Genomic DNA, 24,365 nt, shown 5'->3' on the forward strand with positions numbered 1-24,365 from the left:
TATCGACTCTGGATCAGTTCCCATGGACTGGAGGGTAGCTAATGTAACACCACTTTTTAAAAAAGGAGGGAGAGAGAAAACAGGGAATTATAGATCTGTGAGCTTGACATCGGTGGTGGGGAAAATGTTGGAATCAATTATTAAAGATGAAATAGCAGCGCTTTTGGAAAGCGCTGACAGGATTGGTCCAAGTCAGCATGGATTTATGAAAGGGAAATCATGCTTGACAAATATTCTAGAATTTTTTGAGGATGTAACTAGTAGAGTGGACAACGGAGAACCAGTGGATGTGGTTTATTTAGACTTTCAAAAGGCTTTTGACAAGGTCCCACACAAGAGGTTGGTGTGCAAAATTAAAGCACATGGTATTGGGGGTAATGTATTGACGTGGATAGAGAACTGGTTGGCAGACAGGAAGCAGAGAGTCGGAATAAAAGGGTCCTTTTCAGAATGGTAGTCAGTGACCAGTGGGGTGCCGCAGGGTTCAGTGCTGGGACCCCAGCTATTCACAATATACATCAATGATTTAGATGAAGGAATTGAATGTAATCTCTCCAAGTTTGCAGATGACACTAAGCTGGGTGGTGGTGTGAGCTGTGAGGAGGATGCTAAGAGGCTGCAGGGTGACTTGGACAGGTTACGTGAGTGGGCAAATGCATGGCAGATGCAGTATAATGTGGATAAATGTGAGGTTATCCACTTTGGTGGGAAAAACAGGAAGACAGAATATTATCTGAATGGTGACAGATTAGGATAAGGGGAGGTGCAACAAGACCCGAGTGTCATGGTACATCAGTCATTGAAGTTTGGCATGCAGGTACAGCAGGCGGTGAAGAAGGCAAATGGCATGTTGGCCTTCATAGCTAGGGGATTTGAGTATAGGAGCAGGGAGGTCTTACTGCAATTGTACAGAGTCTTGGTGAGGCCACACCTGCAATATTGTGTACAGTTTTGTTCCCCTAACCTGAGGAAGGACATTCTTGCTATTGAGGGGGTACAGTGAAGATTCACCAGATTGATTCCTGGGATGGCAGGACTGACATATGAGGAGAGACTGGATCAACTGGGCTTGTATCCAGTGGAGTTTAGAAGAATGAGAGGGGATCTCATAGAAACATATAAAATTCTGACGGGATTGGACAGGTTAGAGGCAGGAAGAATGTTCCCATTGCTGGGGAGTTGCAGAACCAGGGGTCACAGTCTAAGAATAAGGGGTAAGCCATTTAGGACCGAGAGGAGGAGAAACTTCTTCACTCAGAGAGTGGTTTACCTGTGGAATTCTCTACCGCAGAAAGTTGTTGATGCCAGTTCGTTAGATATATTCAAAAGGGAGTTAGATATGGCCCTTACGGCCAAAGGAATCAAGGGGTATGGAGTAAAGCAGAAAAGAGATACTGAGGTTGAATGATCAGCCATGATCTTATTGAATGGCGGTGCAGGCTCGAGGGGCCGAATGGCCTGCTCCTGCACCTAATTTCTATGTATTTATGTTTCTATTCAGCCCATCATGACTGTGCTAGCTCTTTGAAACAGCTATCCAAATAATCCCCATAATCCCATAAATGTTCCTTTTCAAGTATTTATCCAGTTACCTTTCAAAAGTTATTATTGAATCTGCTTCCACCACCCTTTAAAGGCATGCATTCCAGATTATAACAACCTGCTGTGTAAAAACATTTCTCCTCATCTCCCCTCTGGTCCTTTTGCCAATTACCTTAAATCTGTGTCCTCTGGTTTCCAACCCTTCTGCCACTGGAAATAGTTTATCGCTATGTACTCTATCAAAACCATTCAAGATTTTGAACACCTATAACAAATCTCCACTGAACCTTCTCTGCTGAAAGGAGAACTATCCTAATTTCTCTAGTCTCTCCACATTAGTGAAGTCCCTTATCCCTGGTACCATTCTGGTAAATCTGCTCTAAGGGCTGGCGCTGGTGCTAAAGTGGAGAAAGTGCATCACCGAGATGAGGAGAAACTTCTTCACTCAGAGAGTGGTTTACCTGTGGAATTCTCTACCGGAGAAAGTTGTTGAGGGCAGTTCGTTAGATATATTCAAAAGGGAGTTATGGCCAAAGGAATCAAGGGGTATGGAGAGAAAGCAGGAAAGAGATACCGAGGTTGAATGATCAGCCATGATCTTATTGAATGGCAGTGCAGGCTCCGAAGGGCCGAATGACCTGCTCCTGCTCCTAATTTCTATGCTTCTCTGTTTCTATTCAGCCCATCATGACTGTGCTAGCTCTTTGAAACAGCGAGCGTGAAGAGGTCAGGCGCAGGCAGCAGAAGGAGCGTGTGGTAAATCAGTGCCACTCTCCCTTCACCCAACGAATGTCCCACCTGTGACAGGGTCTGTGGCTCTTGTGTTGGACTGTTCAGCCATCAAAGAACTCACTTTAGGAGTGGAAGCAAGTCTTCCTCGATTCCGAGGGACTGCCTATGATGACTCTACATGTCCTCTTCAAGACCTTGACATCCTTCCAAAAGTGTGGTGCCCAGAATTGGGCACAATACTCCAGCTAAGGCCTAACCAGTTATTTATAAATTGTACCATTTAGTTTATATTGCCTCTCATTCTTCCTTCTAAAATGCATCATTTCACATTTCTCCATAGTAAATTTCATCTGCCATGTGTCTACCCATTTAACCAATCTGTCTATGTCATCTTGAAGACTGCTTCTAACCTGCTCACTGTTTACTATTTTTTGTAGCTGAGAAATAGGAGGGGGCCAAGGATAGATCCTTGGGGGACACCAGAGGTAACGATGCAGGGGCAGGAAGAGAAGCCCTTGTAGGTGATTCTCTGGCTACGATTAGATAGATAAGAATGAACCGAGCAAGTGCAGTCCCACCCAGCTGGATGACAGTGGAGAGGCGGTGGAAAAGGATAGAGTGGAAGATTCAATGACAGCAGTCTATGGGGACACTACCGACACGTTAAATGAAAATGTCCTGGGGAGACATTACTGACCATTCAATGAAAATGTCCAGGTGGTACATTCGACACCCAACACTGAAAGTGACCTGAGGAGACATTTACTGACCAAAACAATAACAACAACATTTATTTATATGACGCCTTTAAAGTAGTAAAACATCCCAAGGTGCTTGTCAGAAGCGTTATCAAATAAAATTTGACACCAAACCACACAAGGAGATATTAAGATAGCTGCTTGACCAAAAGCTTGGTTAAAGAGGTAGGTTTTCAGGAGCATCTTAAAGGAGGAGAGAGAGGTAGAGAGGCATAGAAGTTTAGGGAGAAAATTCCAGAGATTAGGGCCTTGGCAACTGAAGGCACAGCCCCCAATGGTTGAGTGATTAAAATCAGGGATGCTAAAGAGGCCAGAATTAGAAGAGCGCAGGTATCTTAGCGATTTGTGGGGAGAAGGAGATTATAGAAATAAGGAGGGGGGCCATGGAGGGATTTGAAAGCAGAGATGAGAATTTTACAATCGAGGCATTGCTTAACTGGGACCCAATGTAGGTCAGCGAGTACAGGGGTAATGGGTGAGTGGGACTTGTTGTGGTTCGGACATGAGGACAGCATATAGATAAGAAATAGGAGGGGGCCAAGGATAGTTCCTTAGGGGAACACCAGAGATAATGATGTGGGAGCACAAAGAGAAGCCATTGCAGGCAATTTTCTGGCTACAATTAGATAAATAAGAATGGAACCAGGTGAGTGCAGTCCCATCTAGCTGGACACCGATGGAGAGACGTTGGAGGAGGATAGTATGGTCAACCATGTCAAAGCCTATGGACTGGTCGAGAAGGATGAGGAGGAATAATTTACCGTTGTCACAGCCACAAAGGATATCATTTGTGACTTTGATGAGAGCCGTTTTGGTACTGTGGCAGGGACGGAAACCAGATTGAAGAGATTCAAACATGGAGTTCCAGGAGAGATGGGCACTGATTTGGGAGGTGACAACACATTCAAGGATTTTGGAGAGGAAAGGGAGGTTGGAGATAGGGTGGTAGTTGGCAAGAATGGAGGGGTCAAGGGTTGGTTCTTTGAGGAGACGGGCAATGACGGCAGATTTGAAGGAGAGGGGGACAGTACCTGAGGAGAGAGAACCATTAACAATATCAGTTATCATGGGAGCTAAAAAAGGAAGTTGAATGGTCAGCAGTTTGGTGGTAATAGAGTCGAGGGAGCAGGAAGTGGGTCTTAGACAAAATGATGCATGAGGGGAGATTGGAGAGAAACTTGAGAAAGATGTGAGTTCAGGTGTAGGGCGGGGGGAACCTTAGAGGAAATCTGGCCTGATGGGTTAGGGGAAGAAAGGGAAGTGGCAAAGATAGCTAATCGGATGCTCTCAATCTTAGTGACAAAGAAGTTAATGAGCTCCTCGCACTTGTTGTTAGAGGTGAGGGTGAAGGAGACAGGGGAGAGGAGTTTAAGAAGATGGTTAGCAGTAGAGAAAAGAGGACGGGGTTTACTTTTGCATTCCAGAATGATCCTGGAAAAGTGAGCAGTTTTGGCAGACAAGAGCAGGACCCGATACTGCTTTATCTAGCAGGTGGAGGGAATTTTGAAAAACTGCTGCTCTCTGATAACGGAGGCAGCTCGAGCCTGGAACAGCTGGAAGGACTTTCAATAAAAAGCTGCTCCCTGTCAATGGAGGCACCTCAAGCCTGGAGTAGCTGGAGGAAGTTTCAAAAAAAGCTGCTCCTTGACAACAGATCTCTCAAGGAGACAAACTAAGAAATAAAAAGTAGTGACATTATAACATCACAAGGATGGAGGACAGTTGTTATGTATATACTCTGTACAGCCACAAAAGGGTTCATTCCCCGGAGTCCCAAGGGATCTCATAATCCCTTGGGAGCAGAGGTATTTAAGAGTGCTTCTTCACAGGTTGGAGAGGCACTCTGGAGACCTGCAATAAAAGACTAAGGTCACACTTTACTTTGAGCTCACAGCGTTCAGTCTGACTCTCTCTCCATAAACTACAACTGGCGACGAGATACAGATAGCGAACCTAAAGATGCAGAGAACAGTGGGCATCCTGGAGAAATTCTCAGAGGGAGATGATTGGGAATCTTTTGTGGAGCGACTCGACCAATACTTCGTGGCCAACGAGCTAGATGGGGAAGTGTGGAAATTTACTTTTAAAGTTAAATTTTCTGTTAAATGTACCCTTTTGTGATAAAACAAAATGGAGTCTCAGTTCTCCCAGACACCCCTGAAGCAGACAGCCTGTTTCTGCATAAACACATTAACCTTGACTGATAAGCCAACTAATTTAGAAAAGCAGAAGCTATCTGTGTGAGCGAGGGAACCTTGACTTTACCCTCCCTGTCTTGTTCGAACTATACTCCCTGCTAAATAACTGTCGCTGTGTTAAATCTTAAAAGTATTAGATAAAGGCTGTATGGATATGTAGAGAATTAAACGAATGTAATGTTAATTAAGTGATTGAAGAACCCCTTATCTGTATTTGCTGACCGCAAGGGCAGAACTGATACACGTGATGGAACCATAATTTTTTTGTTTGTTCTTCTGTATAAAGCTAGTGAGTTTTTGTATTACTGTAGAAGTCTTCGCATAGCCTTTGACTCAGCAAAGCTTTTCCTTGCAGCAAGTAAATTAAAGGGACATCTACCGAGCTGTTTATGTCTGAGTTTCATTTTTTTTTAGTTAAATTGAGAGTCGAGATTTCGACAGTTTCTTAGAGGTCCCACCGAGATCGCTTACCCTCTATTCTGTGAGTAAACGGATGCGGACATAGTGCCTCTTCGGTGAAGGGCTTAACTGGCCAGAATAAGGTGAGCCTTTTGCTCGCAAAGGGTCTCTTTACTGTTGAATCGCATATGTAATCTGTTGTCCACAGTGGAGGTACTGCGATCTACGAGACTCGACATTTAAGAGCTAAAGTTATTTTATAATCATTTCCTTCTCAGCTTGTGGCAGAAGGGATCTGATCCTGAAAATATCCGATCTGGAAGCAGCCCGGGGAGATCTTCATTAGTATAAGGTAAAAAGAGCGCTATCGATCGAAAAAGGGACGGGGTCCCTGTGAGAATCCTTGAAAGAGAGGATCAGAATCCTTGAAAGAGAGGACTAGATATTGACCCAAAGCGTGGCAGTACGAGTGTACGGTGCCGAGGGAAGACATATTTTAGATAAGTTAAGGACTCAGTCTGTAGTGGCGTAAATCGCAGGCTGAGAATTGACTATATGTTTAGATCGAGTTTAAGGCTATGATTTTTATACCCGCATGGATGTTGTTTGTCTTAATTGTCCTTGTTGTACTGTTGTGTTCAATACTTTTGTGCGATATTGCAATTAACGAAACGGGAAGAGTCACTCGGGAAAATTGTGATTCGGAAAAACAAGGATTGATTGAGAAAGGAAACAGTGACTGATTGATCAACTATGGTTGGTTCACGTCAACATCTCTCACACACCCAGACTGAGCCCGAATTAAGAGCCTTTTCAGACCACGTGACGGCCAGGAGAAGTGGGCGTAGAGAACTCGTTGACCGAAAGGATTGTGAGATCAGAAACGGTGAAAAATCTTAATCATTCAGAATGGGTGCCGGAGCAAGTAAAACACCAGCAAAGGGCACATCAGCCTATTTTATGCTCCAGAATTGTGGTCAGTCTTCAATTGATCACCTAAAAAATTGGGTAGAGTGGACTAAGGGTGAAAACAGGCCATTTCCACCCGATGGTTCATTTAACTTAGAAAGAATAAGATGTCGAGAAGAGTGCCTTATGGACAGAGACCCAGGAAGAAGAGGTAAAAAGAAAGTAAATTGGTCGGCATTTGGAGATTGGAAAAGGGAAGCTGAGAAGCGACATGAAAGGAGCCTGAGGATTAGCAAGCAGTGTAATAGAGGGAAAAAGCTGGTGGAAGAAAGAATAGAACAGGAGAATCGACCCAGACATGGTAAAAATCCCTCTGTTATGGTTGCTAGGGAAACAAAGGAACACCCACCAAATGCCCCTAAAGGGAGGGGGGGGGGGAAGATGAGGATGAGGATTGGGATGCGGATTGGGCTCCCTACGGCCGTCGACCACCGACATATGCTACTGCACTCCAACCGGTTAATCTAGACCAACAGGAAGGAGACAATCCTCTGCCCGGAGCACCAGGGGACGAGGTAGCACCCACTCCCAGCAATGCAAGTGCAGCTACTGGAGGGGTAGAATTGCCACCAACAATTCAATTCCATGACGGCCCTACAGGGAATACACAAAGTAAAATTCATAAGCAAAGGGCCAGTGCTGCGACAACTGCATTCCCATTAAGACAGTTCCCTAATCCAACTCCTAACGGAGCCCCGATTCTTGTCTGTCGACCATGGTCACCAAATGAGTTAAGAACAATTGTGGAAGGATTAGCAGACCCTAAAACCAGTATCGAAAAGGCCATAGACCAGTTGAAAGTGATCATCTTGTGCCACGAACCCAGTATATGAGATGGTCAAATTTTGCTAAAAGAATGGTTAAAGGACACTAAATTTGCTGAATTGGAAACAAAATTTACAGATTTTAAAACCCATTGCGAAACTGCTGACGCAGACTCCAGCGAAACACCAGGGGAGGGGTTCTGGGGGAGATGTTGGGAGGCCTTACATCAAATGTTTCCAAAGAAAACGAATTGGTCTAAAATTATGGAAACCACACAAAGAAAGGATGAGGATGTTGAGGATTACGTTGAAAGAATGCGAGAAATTATGATCCAATGTTCAGGCATGAAAATAGAGGAATTAGACTCTCCCATGGTTAGCGCCGTTGTAAACGGACTACGACCCGAACTTAGAGATCCCTTTAATTTAGTTTGTCTCGGATGGAGTCAGGAAAAGCTACCCAAAGTTGTATCTCTGTTAAAAGATCGAAATAGAGAATCTAAAAACAAGGTCACGGTGTTTATGGAACAAGCAGTTCCGACAACACCCGCCCCAGTGACACCTTCCTATTGCCCTCCACAGGGTAGAGGACGAGGCCGGGGCGGAAATTTTAGGGGAAGAGGGAGAGGAGGTGTAGGGCAAGGGCAATATGACACCTGTTATGATTATGGTCAGACTGGACACTGGGCTAGGAATTGCCCGTAAAAACAGCAACAACCGAGTTATGGTTGGACACAGCAGGCTGATGGTAGCCCACCCCCTCCACCTCCAGGACCTAACCTGTATGCGACCCAAGCCCAGGTACATGCTAGACCTCAGACTCATTTCTCTGTTCAAAATCCATTTGGATCACAGAATCAAAATCAATTCGGCCAAAGATCAAATCATCCGTATAATAACCAATCAAAGTGTAATAAAAAGGCAAGCATGAAAGCTCGGTGCCTCAATGCAAGGAGTATTCGGAACCCAGGAGAGGGCTCTGAGCTAGTTAGAGTGGGTGAGAGCTCAGATGAACAGGACCCCAAGAAAGAATGCAAAAGGCAGGAGGCAACAGAGCAGAGTAGCACTGGGGTAAGTGTAAACCACAAGGTGACAGGAAGGGACAATATGTATGAATATAAAGGGGCTGCAGGAGGGGTCAAAATTAAAAATCATGGTTTAAAAACTAGTATTAAAACACTCTACCTAAATGCACGCAGCATTCGAAATAAAGTAAATGAGTTGACGACACAAATCATTACAAATGTGTATGATTTGGTGGCCATTACAGAAACGTGGTTGCAGGGTGGCCAAGACTGGGAATTAAACATACAGGGGTATCTGACAATTCGGAAAGATAGACAAGAAGGGAAAGGAGGTGGGGTAGCTCTGTTAATAAAGGATGCTATCAGGGCAGTTGTGAGAGATGATATTGGCTCTAATGAACAAAATGTTGAATCATTGTGGGTGAAGATTAGAGATAGTAAGGGGAAAAAGCCACTGGTGGGCGTAGTTTATAGGCCCCCACATAATAACTTCATGGTGGGGCGGGCAATAATCAAGGGAATAATGGAGGCATGTGAAAAAGGAACGGCAGTAATCATGGGGGATTTTAACCTACATATCGATTGGTCAAATCAAATCGCACGGGGTAGCCTGGAGGAGGAATTCATAGAATGCATACGGGATTGTTTCTTAGAACAGTATGTTACAGAACCTACAAGAGAGCAAGCTATCTTAGATCCGGTCCTGTGTAATGAGTCAGGAATCATAAATGATCTCCTAGTAAAAGATCCTCTCGGAATGAGTGATCACAGTATGGTTGAATTTGTAATACAGATTGAGGGTGAGGAAGTAGTGTCTCAAACGAGCATACTATGCTTAAACAAAGGGGACTACAGTGGGATGAGGGCAGAGTTGACTAAAGTAGACTGGAAACACAGACTAAACGGTGGCACAATTGAGGAATAGTGGAGGACTTTTAAGGAGCTCTTTCATAGTGCTCAACAAAAATATATTCCAGTGAAAAAGAAGGGCGGTAAGAGAAGGGATAACCAGCCGTGGATAACCAAGGAAATAAGGGAGAGTATCAAATTAAAAACCAATGCGTATAAGGTGGCCAAGGTTAGTGGGAAACTAGAAGATTGGGAAAATTTTAAACGACAGCAAAGAATGACTAAGAAAGCAATAAAGAAAGGAAAGATAGATTACGAAAGTAAACTTGCGCAAAACATAAAAACAGATAGTAAAAGCTTTTACCGATATATAAAACGGAAAAGAGTGACTAAAGTAAATGTTGGTCCCTTAGAAGATGAGAAGGGGGATTTAATAATGGGAAATGTGGAAATGGCTGAGACCTTAAACAATTATTTTGCTTCGGTCTTCACAGTGGAAGACACAAAAACCATGCCAAAAATTGCTGGTCACGGGAATGTGGGAAGGGAGGACCTTGAGACAATCACTATCACTAGGGGGGTAGTGCTGGACAGGCTAATGGGACTCAGGGTAGACAAGTCCCCTGGTCCGGATGAAATGCATCCCATGGTATTAAAAGAGATGGCGGAAGTTATAGCAGATGCATTCGTTATAATCTACCAAAATTCTCTGGACTCTGGGGAGGTACCAGCGGATTGGAAAGCAGCTAATGTAACGCCTCTATTTAAAAAAGGGGACAGACAAAAGGCAGCTAACTATAGGCCGGTTAGTTTAACATCTGGAGTGGGGAAAATGCTTGAAGCTATTATTAAGGAAGAAATAGCGGGACATCTAGATAGGAATAGTGCAATCAAGCAGACGCAACATGGATTCATGAAGGGGAAATCATGTTTAACTAATTTACTGGAATTCTTTGAGGATATAACAAGCATGGTGGATAGAGGTGTACCGATGGATGTGATATATTTAGATTTCCAAAAGGCATTTGATAAGGTGCTACACAAAAGGTTACTGCAGAAGATAAAGGTACGCGGAGTCAGAGGAAATGTATTAGCATGGATCGAGAATTGGCTGGCTAACAGAAAGCAGCGAGTCGGGATAAATGGGTCCTTTTCGGGTTGGAAATCGGTGGTTAATGGTGTGCCACAGGGATCGGTGCTGGGACCACAACTGTTTACAATATACATAGATGACCTGGAAGAGGGGACAGAGTGTAGTGCAACAAAATTTGCAGATGACACAAAGATTAGTGGGAAAGTGGGTTGTGTAGAGGACACAGAGAGGCTGCAAAGAGATTTAGATAGGTTAAGCGAATGGGCTAAGGTTTGGCAGATGGAATACAATGTCGGAAAATGTGAGGTCATCCACCTTGGAAAAAAAAACAGTAAAAGGGAATATTATTTGAATGGGGAGAAATTACAACATGCTGCGGTGCAGAGGGACCTGGGGGTCCTTGTGCATGAATCCCAAAATGTTAGTGTGCAGGTGCAGCAGGTAATCAGGAAGGCGAATGGAATATTGGCCTTCATTGCGAGAGGGATGGAGTATAAAAGCAGGGAGGTCCTGCTGCAACTGTATAGGGTATTAGTGAGGCTGCACCTGGAGTACTACGTGCAGTTTTGGTCACCTTACTTAAGGAAGGATATACTAGCTTTGGAGGGGGTACAGAGACAATTCACTCGGCTGATTCCGGAGATGAGGGGGTTACCTTATGATGATAGATTGAGCAGACTGGGTCTTTACTCGTTGGAGTTCAGAAGGATGAAGGGAGATCTTATAGAAACATTTAAAATAATGAAAGGGATAGACAAGATAGAGGCAGAGAGGTTGCTTCCACTGGTCGGGGAGACTAGAACTAGGGGGCACAGCTTCAAAATACGGGGGAGCCAATTTAAAATCGAGTTGAGAAGGAATTTCTTCTCCCAGAGGGTTGTGAATCTGTGGAATTCTCTGCCCAAGGAAGCAGTTGAGGCTAGCTCATTGAATGTATTCAAATCACAGATAGATAGATTTTTAACCAATAAGGGAATTAAGGGTTATGGGGAGAGGGCGGGTAAGTGGAGCTGAGTCCACGGCCAGATCAGCCATGATCTTGTTGAATGGCGGAGCAGGCCCGAGGGGCTAGATGGCCTATTCCTGTTCCTAATTCTTATGTTCTTATGTTCTAATGACGCCCCATCCCGAATCCAAGTGCTACAAGTAAACAACTGCCCGTCGTTTCTTTAAATGCCATGGGAGAACCTGAAGTAAAAATAAAAATACAGGGAAGGGATATTCCATTCCTGGTGGATACTGGTGCCATCTATTCGGTCCTTTCGAGAGAAGATACACAGGGAATCCCCATTTCCACTAATCAAATCTCAGTGACTGGGCTATCTGGACACGCTCATCAAATGTTTTTCTCCAACCCTGTCAATGTACAATTTGAAGATTATGAAGATAATCATTCATTACTACTCTCTAATGAAGTTCCAGTAAATCTGTGTGGACGTGACCTATTATGCAAAATGAATGCCACTATCCTCTGTTCTCCAGCCGGTATGGAAGTTCGAGTCCCCATAGGTAAATGTGGCGCATACCCATTACTTCAACCCACAACACCCATATTGTATGCCTGGAAAAGTTTGGATCCTACACTGAGTAAATCCCTATCCTATTTTGTTGGTTCATATTGGTGTGTGACAAGGTTAATCACAGACTACCTCAAATCTCAAAATTTGGGAAATTGGCACAAAACATTATAGTGTACAGTGTACTATGATAAAACTGGATCGGACGCTGCAACACAAATCTTTTATCAACCATTCCTGCACCGTAAATATCGATTGATGATTGAACAAATTTTTATCGGACCCGAAGGAATAGCAGCAGGGATAGAATTATCCTCCAACAATCAAACCTTGTTTAAGATTAAAAATAGCAGTCCACACTGCACCCTAGTGGTTGCAGACACATATAAACCCCAGGATTTAGGGCGAATGGTTAAGAGAATGCAAGAATCTCCAGTACAAGAGAAATGGCACACACTTAATGGAACACTGGGGAAGCATGAAGGAGGGGAAGGCTATTCTGTCAAGTTGAATAGTAAAATATATTTCGATGCTATCTTAGAAGAAAAGATACTTCTGGTTACTAGCTTTCCATTGCAACAAGGAACAGCAGAACTTCTTGCTACAATCCCAGAGCACCTATGGGCTACACACTCTAATGAAGTGGGAAAAATGCTTACCGCACAGCCTTATAAGGTAGTGATCAACTCGACCGTACAACTTCCCAAGAAACCCCAGTATCCCTTGTCTCCAGCCGCAGAACAGGGTATCGAGCCAGTCATTACATCTCCGCTGGCTCAGGGAATAATAGTTCCAACTAGAAGTCCTTGTAACACACTGATTTTTCCAGTTCAAAAGTCCAATAGCGACAAATGGAGATTTGTCCAAGACCTCCGGGCTGTAAATGAATCTGTATTTCCAACTTATCTGGTGGTGCCTAATCCTGCGACTATACTTACCAGTATTCCAGCAGATTCTACGTATTATACAATGATTGATCTATGTTCAGCATTTTTCTCAATACTCATTCACCCAGAGTCCCAATTCCTGTTTGCCTTCACGTATAAAGGACGGCAATATACGTGGACAAGATTCCCACAGGGATTTACCGAAAGCCCTACTATATTCTCACAATGTTTAAAGAAGGATCTGGAAGATGTAATTTTACCAGCAGATTCTACACTTATACAGTATGTTGATGATTTACTGCTCGCCTCGCCCTCCAAATTAGCCTGCGAAACAGACTCTCTTGTATTATTAAAAGCTTTAGCCTCGAAAGGACACAAGGTGTCAAAAGCGAAGTTACAATTTGTCTCAGAAAGGGTTCGGTACCTAGGATACGAATTGGTCAGAGATATGAGACAATTGACACAAGACAGGGTAAAGGCAATCTGCTCTGCTCCACTACCGATAACTAAGAGATAAATGAAACATTTCCTCGGCATGTCAGGATATTGCAGGTAATGGATTATGAATTATTCTGAGATCATCAGACCATTGTTAGACATGTCTATGCCCTCACTACCAGAGAAGTTGATTTGGAGTGAAGCATCCCAAAATGCTTTTCAGAATCTTAAACAGTCCCTTACTTCAGCACCAGCCTTGGGATTACCGGATTACACTAAGCCATTCAACTTATTTGTCCATCATAAATCGGGTTTTGCACAATCTGTTCTGACTCAATTACATGGAGACTGACAGCGACCGGTAGCATATTTCAATACCCAACTAGACCCAGTGGCACGCGGACTACCAGGATGTCTCCCCTCTTTGGCAGCAGCTTATTATGCTGTACTACAGGCTCAGACAGTAACTTTAAATCACCAGACTATTTTGTATATCCCACACTCTGTTGATATTTTACTTACTTAATGGGCCACTCAACACCTAACTTCTGCAAGAACCACTAAATATGAAGTTGAACTGTTATCAAATCCAAACCTTATCATTAAGAGATGTACTATCCTAAATCCAGCCACCCTACTCCCCACGGAAGAAGACGGCGAACCCCATTCATGTGAAATGGTAACCGAGTTAGTAACTAAACCACATATTGACCTAACAGATATACCAATATGTAACCCTGATCTAGTGTACTATGTTGACGGATCAGCCTTATGAAATGATAAAGGCCAGCCTAAAGCGACCTATGCAGTTGTAGCCCAGTTTGCCAGTTTGATGTTGTCGAAACAGCTTCTCTTCCAGATTCCTTTTCAGCCTAACAAGCCGAATTATTTGCATTAACTCGAGCCTGTATTCTGGCTGAAGGACGAACAGTTAATATCTACACTGACTCCAGGTATGCTTTTGGGGTAACACATGACTATGGACAAATTTGGAAAATTCGTGGATACTTAACTTCTTCAGGAACCACCATTAAAAATGCAGAACAAGTAGAAAATCTTCTGCGAGCCATTCAATGCCCCTTAAAACTTGCCATTATCAAATGCCAAGCACATATGGGCCAGTTGAATGAAATAGTGCTTGGAAATGATAGAGCTGACAATGCAGCTAAGTCAGCAGCTCTGTCACAAAAGGGGAAGCAGGTATCATTGTTTCCACTAAGAAAAAATAATTGCTCATATCCGCCACCCACTATTAATGATGTGCTGGCCTTTCAGTCACAGGAGGAGGAGGTGTTGACCTGGACAAAGCATCAATGTTATAAAAATTCAGAAGGAATATGGGTTTACTATGACGGCCATCTGGTGGCACTCAAATCCTTACTTCCATGGATTGCCCGATGTGTTCATACATTCACTCATGCGGGCAAAAGGGGGGGTGGCAGATTATATTTTGGCAACTTGGTATGCACCAGGTATTTCGGCAGTTGCAAAAAAAATCTGTGAAAATTGTGTTATAAAATGAATCCAGGTAAAATGGAAAAGGTAGAATCTGCCTCCACCCCAAATCCAATGGGGCCTTTTGTACATTTACAAATGGATTTTATTGAATTACCTATGTGTATGGGATTTAAGTATGTATTAGTTATTGTAGATGTGTTCTCCAGATGGATTGAAGCCTTTCCATGTAAAAAGGACATGCCACTACTGTTGCTAAATTTTTGTTAAAAGAAATCGCACCGCGCTTCGGAATTCCCGCAAAGCTTTCTAGTGACAATGGGTCACATTTTACGGGAACTATTATAAAAGAAATGTGTAAAGCATTACAGATCAACCAACATTTTCATTGCAGTTATCATCCACAATCAGCCGGACTTGTTGAAAGATATAATGGAATGCTTAAAAATAAGCTGCCGAAATTATGCAATGACACTGGACTAAAATGGGTAGAACTGCTGCCCCTAGCCTTGATGATAATGCAATCTGCAACTAACAGAACAACAGGCTTGTCACCGCATGAGATAGTTATGGGATGTCCCCAGTGACTACCTTTTACTGCAAAACAAATGGACATCCATAAAATGGAAGAAAATAGTTGAATTATTGTATCGCACTAACCAAATGTATTTCCAGCTTTCATTCACAGGTAAAAGAAGCCCAAGTCGAACCAGAAGGGAAGTGTCATAATTTGGAGCCTGGACATTTCATTCACGTCAAGGTTTTTAAAAGAAAAAGCAGCCTACAACCAAGATTTGAAGGACCATACCAGGTCTTGCTGACAACTAATACTGCAATAAAGATAAAAGAAAGACCAACATGGATCCATGCGTCCCATTGCAAAAGGGCATCCGACAAGGAGGAATGACTGGGGAACTGTATGGACTATGGGGACTGATCTTATTCTTGCTGATAATCTCGGACCTATACCTTTTGTTTGTATTAGTTAAGTGCTGGTGCAACAGATCGAGAGAAACAACATTACTAACCGAGACCACTGCTAGGGTTATGGTAGCAGCAACTACTGAAGGCTTTTGTGAAGAAATGGAAATAGAAAGACTGTGCAAAGTTAGAATGGATTAAGTTGTCCTTATAAAGGATAAAAGGAGGGAATGTGGAAATTTACTTTTAAAGTTAAATTTTCTGTTAAAGGTACCCTTTTGTGATAAAACAAAATGGAGTCTCAGTTCTCCCAGACACCCCTGAAGCAGACAGCCTGTTTCTGCATAAACACATTAACCTTGACTGATAAGCCAACTAATTTAGAAAAGCAGAAGCCATCTGTGTGAGTGAGGGAACCTTGAGTTTACCCTCCCTGTCTTGTTAGAACTATACTCCCTGCTAAATAACTGTCACTGTGTTAAGTCTTAAAAGTATTAGATAAAGGCTGTATAGATATGTAGAGAATTAAACGAATGTAATGTTAATTAAGTGATTGAAGAACCCCTTATCTGTATTTGCTGACCGCAAGGGCAGAACTGATACACGTGATGGAACCATAATTTCTTTGTTTGTTCTTCTGTATAAAGATAGTGTGTTTTTGTATTACTGTAGAAGTCTTCGCAGAGCCTTTGACTCAGCAAAGCTTTTCCTTGCAGCAAGTAAATTAAAGGGACATCTACTGAGCTGTTTATGTCTGAGTTTCATTTTTTTTTAGTTAAATTGAGAGTCTAGATTTCGACAGAGGAGAGCGCAGCCAAACGTAGAGCGATCCTCCTCACCGTCTGTGGGGCACCAACGTATGGCCTCATCTGCTCACTCCAGCGAAACCCACGGAGAAATCGTACGACGATTTGTGCACATTGGTCTGAGAGCATTTGAACCCGAAGGAAAGCGTTCTGATGGCGGGGTATCAGTTCTACACCTACAAAAGATCTGAAGGCCAGGAAGTGGCGAGTTATGTCACCGAGCTAAGACGCCTTGCAGGACATTGCGAATTTGAAGGACATTTGGAGCACATGCTCAGAGACTTTTTCGTACTTGGCATTGGTCACGAAACCATACTTCGCAAACTTTTGACTGTAGAGACCCCTAACCCTGAGTAAGTCCATAGCGATAGCCCAGGCGTTCATTGCCACCAATGACAATACTAAGCAAATCTCTCAGCACACAAGTGCTGCTACAAGTACTGTGAACAAAGTGATGTTGTTTTCGAATCATAATGGACAGGGCAAGTCACACATACCTGCAGTTACACATCCGCAGATGTCTCAGAGTCCACCATCAAGGGTGATGAATGCAAGGCCATTAACACCTTGATGGCGCTGCGGGGGTGATCATCGTTTCCATTCATGCCGATTCAAAGGATACATTTGCAAGGGCTGTGGAACAATGGGACACCTCCAACGAATGTGCAGGCGAGCTGCTGGGCCTGCTAAACCTGCAAACCATCACATTGCAGAGGAGGACAGATCCACGGAGGATCACGACGAAACAGAACCTCTGATAGAGGAGGCAGAGGTACATGGGTTGCACACATTCACCATGAATTGTCCCCCGATAATGCTGAAGGTTGATCTAAACGGACTCTCAGTGTTAATGGAGCTGGACACAGGTGCGAGCAAGTCCATCATGGGCAAAAAGACTTTGGAAAGGTTGTGGTGCAACAAGGCCTTAAGGCCAGTCTTAACTCCAATTCGCAAGAAACTAAGAACTTACATGAAAGAACTGATTCCTCTAATCGGCAGTACCACCGTAAAGGTCTCCTATGATGGAGCGGTGCACAAGCTGCCACTTTGGGTGGTACCGGGTGATGGTCCCACTCTGCTCGGCAGGAGCTGGCTGGGAAAGCTACGCTGGAACTGGGACGACATCCGAGCACTATCGCCCGCTGGTGACACTTCGTGTGCACAGGTCTTAAACAAATTTCCTTCGCTGTTCAAACCAGGCATCGGAAAATTCCAAGGAGCAAAAGTGCAGATCCACCTAATTCCGGGGGCGCAACCCATCACAAAGCGAGAGCAGTACTGTACATGATGAGAAAAAGGGTAGAAATCGAGCTCGACTGGCTACAAGGAGAGGGCATCATCTCACTGATCGAGTTCAGCGAGTGGGCCAGTCCTATTGTCCCAGTCCTCAAGGGAGACAGCACCGTCAGAATCTGTGGCGATTACAAAGTAACTATCAATCGTTTCTCTCTGCAGGACCAATACCCACTTCCAAAAGCCGACGACCTCTTTGCAACACTGGCGGGAGGAAAGACGTTCACAAAGCTGGATCTGACCTCAGCCTCCATGACGCAGGAACTGGAGGAATCATTGAAGGCCCTCACCTGCATCAACACGCACAAAGGTCTTTTTGTTTATAACAGATGCCCGTTTGGAATCCGATCAGCGGCGGTGATATTCCAGAGAAACATAGAAAGTTTACTGAAGTCGGTCCCGCACACCTTGGTCTTCCAGGATGACATCTTGGTCACAGGTTGGAACACAGTTGAGCATCTGCAGAACCTGGAGGAGGTTCTTAGTCGGCTCAACTGCATGGGGCTCAGGTTAAAATGCTCGAAGTGTGTTTTCCTGGCACCTGAAGTGGAGTTCTTGGGAAGGAGGATTGCGGCGGACGGCATCAGGCCCACCAATGCGAAGATAGAGGCAATTGCGAACGCACCGAGGCCACAGAACGTGACGGAGCTGCAGTCATTCCTGGGACTCTTGAACCAATTTGGTAACTTCTTACCAGGTCTCAGCACCCTGCTAGAACCACTACATGTCTTACTATGAAAAGCGGGTGATTGGGTTTGGGGTAAAAGCCTAGAAAATGCCTTTGTAAAAGCGAGAAAATTGTTATGCTCAAACAAATTGCTTGTGTTGTATAATCCATGTAAGCGTTTGGTACCAGCATGTGATGCATCATCATAGGGTGTCGGGTGTGTATTGCAACAAGCTAATGATTTCAGGAAACTGCAACCGGTTGCTTATGCATCCAGGAGTCTGTTTAAGGCCGAGAGAGCCTACAGCATGATTGATAAAGAAGCGTTAGCGTGTGTCTATGGGGTAAAGAAAATGCATCAAATACCTGTCTGGGCTAAAATTCGAATTGGAAACTGACCATAAGCCACTTATATCCCTGTTTTCCGAGAGTAAAGGGATAAATACCAATGCAGTGGCCCGCATCCAGAGATGGGTGCTCATGTTGTCCGCATACAACTACACCATCCGTCACAGGCCAGGCACAGTAAACTGCGCCGATGCTTCAGTAGGTTGCCATTGCCCACCACAGGGGTAGAAATGCCACAGGCTGCAGATCTAGCCATGGTTATGGAAGCATTTGAGAGTGAGCAATCACCCATCATTGCCCGGCAGATCAAAACCTGGACAATCCAGAACCCCTTATTATCTCTAGTCAAAAGCTATGTGCTTCACGGGAGCTGGTCCAGTGTCCTAGTTGAAATGCAGGAAGAGATAAAGCCATTCCAGCGGTGCAAAGATGAAATGTCTATACAGGCAGACTGCCTTCTGTGGGGCAATTGAGTAGTGGTCCCCAAGAAAGGCAGAGACACCTTCATCAATGATTTCCACAGTACCCACCCAGGCATCGTAATGATGAAAGCGATAGCCAGATCCCATGTGTGGTGGCCTGGCATCGATGCGGACTTAGAGTCCTGCATTCGCAGATGTAATACATGCTTGCAGTTAAGCAATGTACCCAGGGAGGCGCCGCTAAGTTTATGGTCTTGGCCCTCCAAACTGTGGTCTAGGGTACACGTCGACTATGCAGGCCCGTTCTTGGGTAAAATGTTCCTTGTGGTTGCAGGCGCATACTCCAAGTGGATTGAATGTGAGATAATGTCGGCTAGCACGTCCGCTGCCACCACTGAAAGCCTGCAGGTCATGTTTGCCACACATGGCTTACCCGATGTCCTGGTGAGCGACAACGGGCCATGTTTTACCAGTGCTGAGTTCAAAGAATTTATGACCCGTAACGGGATCAAACATGTCACATCTGCCCCGTTTAAACCAGCATCCAATGGTCAGGCAGAGAGAGCAGTGCAAACCATCAATCAAGGCTTGTAGAGGGTAACTGAAGGCTTACTGCAGACTCGCCTATCCCTAGTCCTGCTTAGCTACTGCATGAGACCACACTCACTCACTGGGATCCCACCTGCTGAACTGCTCATGAAAAGACCACTTAAGACAAGGCTCTCGTTAGTTCACCCTGATCTACATGAATAGGTAGAGAGCAGGCGGCTTCGACAAAGTGCATACCATGATAGCGCAAACGATTTCACGCGAGATTGAAATCAATGATCCTGTATTTGTATTAAATTGTAGGCAAGGTCCCAAGTGGCTTCCCGGCACTGTCGTGGCCAAAGAGGGATGGAGGGTGTTTCGGATCAAACTTTCAAATGACTCATTCACCGGAAACACTTGGACCAAATCAAACTCAGATTCACAGACTACCCTGAGTAACCCACTTTGGACCCTACCTTTTTTGATCCCCCAACATACATACCAGTGGCAACTGACATCACGGTTGACCACGAAGCAGAACCCATCATCCACAGCAGCCCTGCAAGGCCCAACACACCAGGCAGCCCAGCAAGGCCAGCTGTACAGCAGCCCAGCGAGGGCCCAACAAATGACTCAACAACACCAGCCTTCACACTGAGCTGATCAACCAGGGCAAGAAGGGCCCCAGATCGACTCACATTGTAAATAGTTACACTATTGACTTTAGCATCAAAGATTATGGTGATTCAATATGTGACTTGTGGAGACACTGGTGACCCATTCAATGAATGTGATCTGGCTAGATATTACTGATTTTTCAATGAAAGTGGCATGGGGGACATTCATGACACATTAAGCAGAAATGAGCTGGGTGGACATTACTGACCCATTCAATGAAAGTGACCTGGGGACACATTACATAAAAACCTAGGAATTAGGAGCAGGAGTAGGCCATACGACCCCTTGATCCTGCTCCGCCATTCAATAAGATCATGACTGATCTTTGACCTTTACTCCACTTTCCCGCCCGATCTCCATATCCCTTGACTATTGTTATGTATCTGGACTTGTACTTACTCTGTACAGCCACCAGAGGGCTCATTCCCCGGAGTCCCAAGGGATCTCATAATCTCTTGGGAGCACAGTATTTAAGAGTGCTTCACAGTTTGGAGAGGCACTCTGGAGACCTGCAATAAAAGACCAAGTTCACACTTTATTTTGAGCTCACAGTGTTCGGTCTGACTCTCTCCATACACTACAACAGTGATTGGTTATTCCCTATTAATTGAATCAATGGATAGGGAATGTATTTTAAAGAAAGCTAAAAGCCTATTAAATTTGCTTCAATTGCTGATGTTCTCATTTTAACTTAATTCATAATTATTGTATATATTATTTAATTTTGTTTAATTATAATTAATCTTTATTGTACTGATATTACTATTGTATACTCCTTATTATATTTTTTACAATGTAATTTGAGTTCCTTTTTTTAGTTTTTTTTCGCCTGTGGCTATCTGCGAGCACATTTTGGCTGCCGCTTCAGAACCGAGCCTTTTACCTCTTTTATACTTCCTTCTCCCGCTTTTTCTCTCTTTCCCTTCCTTGTCAACATCTAACGTGCTGTAAGACAGTTGTGAAACACCTTGAGACATTTTACTATGTTAAAGGCGCTATGTAAATAAAAATTATTATTATTATTATGTGGTCCAGCCAGATCTAGTGGTGAATGTCTAAACCAGTTGTCCACTATATCATTCAAGACTGTGTCCCTTCAACTTAAGGGAGCGGGGATGAGGGCCGTACCAGGGGAAAGAGAGAGAGAGAGAGTAATGGACTCGGGCATCAAAGATTATGGTGATTCAATATGTGACATGTGGAGACACTGGTGGCCCATTCAATGAATGTGATCTGGCTAGATATTACTGATTTTTCAATGAAAGTGGCATGGGGACATTCATGACACATTAAGCAGAAATGAGCTGGGTGGACATTACTGACCCATTCAATGAAAGTGACCTGGGGACACATTACATAAAAACCTAGGAATTAGGAGCAGGAGTAGGCCATACGACCCCTTGATCCTGCTCCGCCATTCAATAAGATCATGACTGATCTTTGACCTTTACTCCACTTTCCCGCCCGATCTCCATATCCCTTGATTTCCCTAGAGTCCAAAAATCTATCTATCTCAGCCTTGAATATACTCAACCACTCAGCATCCACAGCCCTTTGGGGTAAATAATTCCAAAGATTCACAACCCTCTGAGTGAAGGAATTCCTCCTATTCTAATTCTTAAATGGCCGACCACTTATCCTGAGACTATGCTCCCTAGTTTCAGACTCTCCAGCCAAGGGAAACAACCTCTCAGCATCTACCCTGTCAATCCCTCTCAGAATCTTATATGTTTCAATGAGATCACCTCCCATTCTTCTAAACTCCAGAGAGTGTCGGCCCAATCTACTCAAACTCTCCTCATAAATCAACTCTCTCATTCCAGGATCAATCGAGTGAACCTTCATTGCACCGCCTCTAAGGCAAGTATATATCCTTCCTCAGATAAGGAGACGAAAACTGTGCGAGTACCCCAGGTGTGGTTTCACCAAAGCCCTGTACAATTGTAGTAAGACTTCCTTACTCTTGTATTCCAACCCCTTTGCAATAAAGACCAACATACCATTTGCCTTCTGAATTGCTTACTGTACCTATATGCTAACTTACTGTGTTTCCGGTACGAGGACACCCAACATTTAATAGTTTCTCTCACCAGTTAACAAATATTCTCTTTTTCTATTCTTCCTATCAAAGTGAATAACCTCACATTATACCTTATTGCCCACTCAATTAACCCATCTATATCCCTTTGCAGGCTCTTTGTGTCCTCCTCACAGCTTACTTGATCACCCAGCTTTGTAATGTCAGCAAACTTGGATACATTACACTCAGTCCCTTCATCTAAGTCATTAATATAGATTGTAAATAGCTGAGGCACAAGCATTGATCCTTGCGTCACCCCACTAGTTACAGCCTGCAACCTGAAAAAGACCTGTTTATCCCTACTCTCTGTTTTCTGTCCGTTAACCAATCCTCTATCCATGCTAATATATTACCCCCAACCACATGAGCCCTTATTTTACATTGCAACCTTTGATGTGGCACCTTATCGAATGCTTATTGGAAATACAAATATACTACATCCATTGTTTTCCCTTTATCCACCCTGCTAGTTACATCCTCAAAAACCTCTACTAAATTTGTTAAACATGATGACCCTTTCATAAAACCATGTTGACTCTGCCTAATCATGTTATGATTTCTAAGTGCCCTGTTATCATTTACTTAATAATGGATTCCAGCATTTTCCCGTTAACTGATGTCAGGCTAACTGTCCTGTAGTTCGCCGTTATCTCTTTCCCTCCTTTCTTAAAAAGCGGTGTTACATTTGCTACCTTCCAATATGCTGGGACCATCCGAGAATTTAGGGAGTTTTGAAAGATTAAACCCAATGCATCCACTATTTCTGCAGCTTCCTCTTTTAGAACCCAAGGTCCAAGGGATTTTGTTGGGTTTTAGTGCCATTAGTTTCTCAAGTACTTTTTCTCTACTGATATTAATTACTTTAAGTTCCTCACTCTTATTCGCCCCAAATATTTTGGAATGCTTTTTGTGTTTTCTACTGTGAAGACAGTTACAAAATATTTGTTTAAAGACTGTCATTTCCTTATTAGAAACATAGAAAGAAACTTAGAAATCTACAGCGTAAAAGGAGGCCATTTCGGCCCATCGTGTCCGCGCTGGCCGACAAAGAGCCACACGGCCCTCGGTCCCAGCAGCCCTGAAGGTTACATATAAACCAATGAACAATGACGGAAAGGTAAAGAGCATCCGCCCCACACAACTGAGATACCCCATGTATTGCAACACTTTACACTCCATCCCACCCAGGGCCATGCGATTTCCTGGGAGAGACAAAAAAAAGAGATAAAAACCCAGGGCAATTGGGGGAAAAAATCTGGGAAAATTCCTCTCTGACACATCCAGGTGATTGAAACTAGTCCAGGAGATCACCCTGGCCGTATTCAATTCCCTGCAGTATTTACCCACATCGTATCTGCGCTAGCCAACAAACGGTTATCCAGTCTAATCCCACTTACCAGCTCTAGATCCGTAACCCTGCAGGGTATGGCACTTCAAGTGCCCATCCAAGCACTCTTTAAATGTGGTGAGGGTTTCTGCCTCCACCACCCTTCCAGGCAGCGAGATCCAGACCCCCACAACCCTCTGCGTAAAGAAGCACCCCCTCAAATCCCCTCTGAGCCTTCCACCAACCACCTTAAAACTATGCCCCCTCGTAACTGACCCCTCCACCAAGGGAAATAGGCCCTTGCTATCCACTATATCCAGGCCCCTTAAAATTTTATACACCTCAATGAGGTCTCCTCTCAGCCTCCTCTGTTCCAATGAACAAACCCAGCCTATGCAATCTGTCCTCATATCTAAGATTCTCCATTCCAGGCAGCATCCTAGTAAATCTCCTCTGCACCCTCTCTCGTGCAATCACGTCCTTCCTATAATACAGCGACCAGAACTGCACGCAGTATTCCAGCTGTGGCCTAACCATATTATTATACAATTTAAGCATAACCTCCCTGCTCTTGTATTCGATGCCTTGGCCAATAAAGGCATGCATTCCGTATGCCTTCTTAACCACCTTATCCACCTGGCCTGCTACTTCCAGGGATCTGTGGAT

General features: G+C 44.0%; 1 long non-coding RNA gene across 1 annotated transcript; it reads left to right on the forward strand.

Annotated features, from left to right (window-relative positions):
- The first annotated feature begins 5,558 nt into the window (after nt 1–5,558).
- LOC139277969 (uncharacterized) lies at nt 5,559–16,290 on the forward strand. The gene is made up of 3 exons (XR_011596190.1): nt 5,559–5,772; nt 5,908–5,981; nt 15,302–16,290. It is a non-coding gene; the product is annotated as an uncharacterized lncRNA (long non-coding RNA).
- The last annotated feature ends 8,075 nt before the right edge of the window (nt 16,291–24,365 follow it).

The sequence above is a fragment of the Pristiophorus japonicus genome, chromosome 13 (genome assembly GCF_044704955.1).
Source record: "Pristiophorus japonicus isolate sPriJap1 chromosome 13, sPriJap1.hap1, whole genome shotgun sequence".
In the NCBI taxonomy this organism is placed as follows: Eukaryota; Metazoa; Chordata; class Chondrichthyes; family Pristiophoridae; genus Pristiophorus; species Pristiophorus japonicus.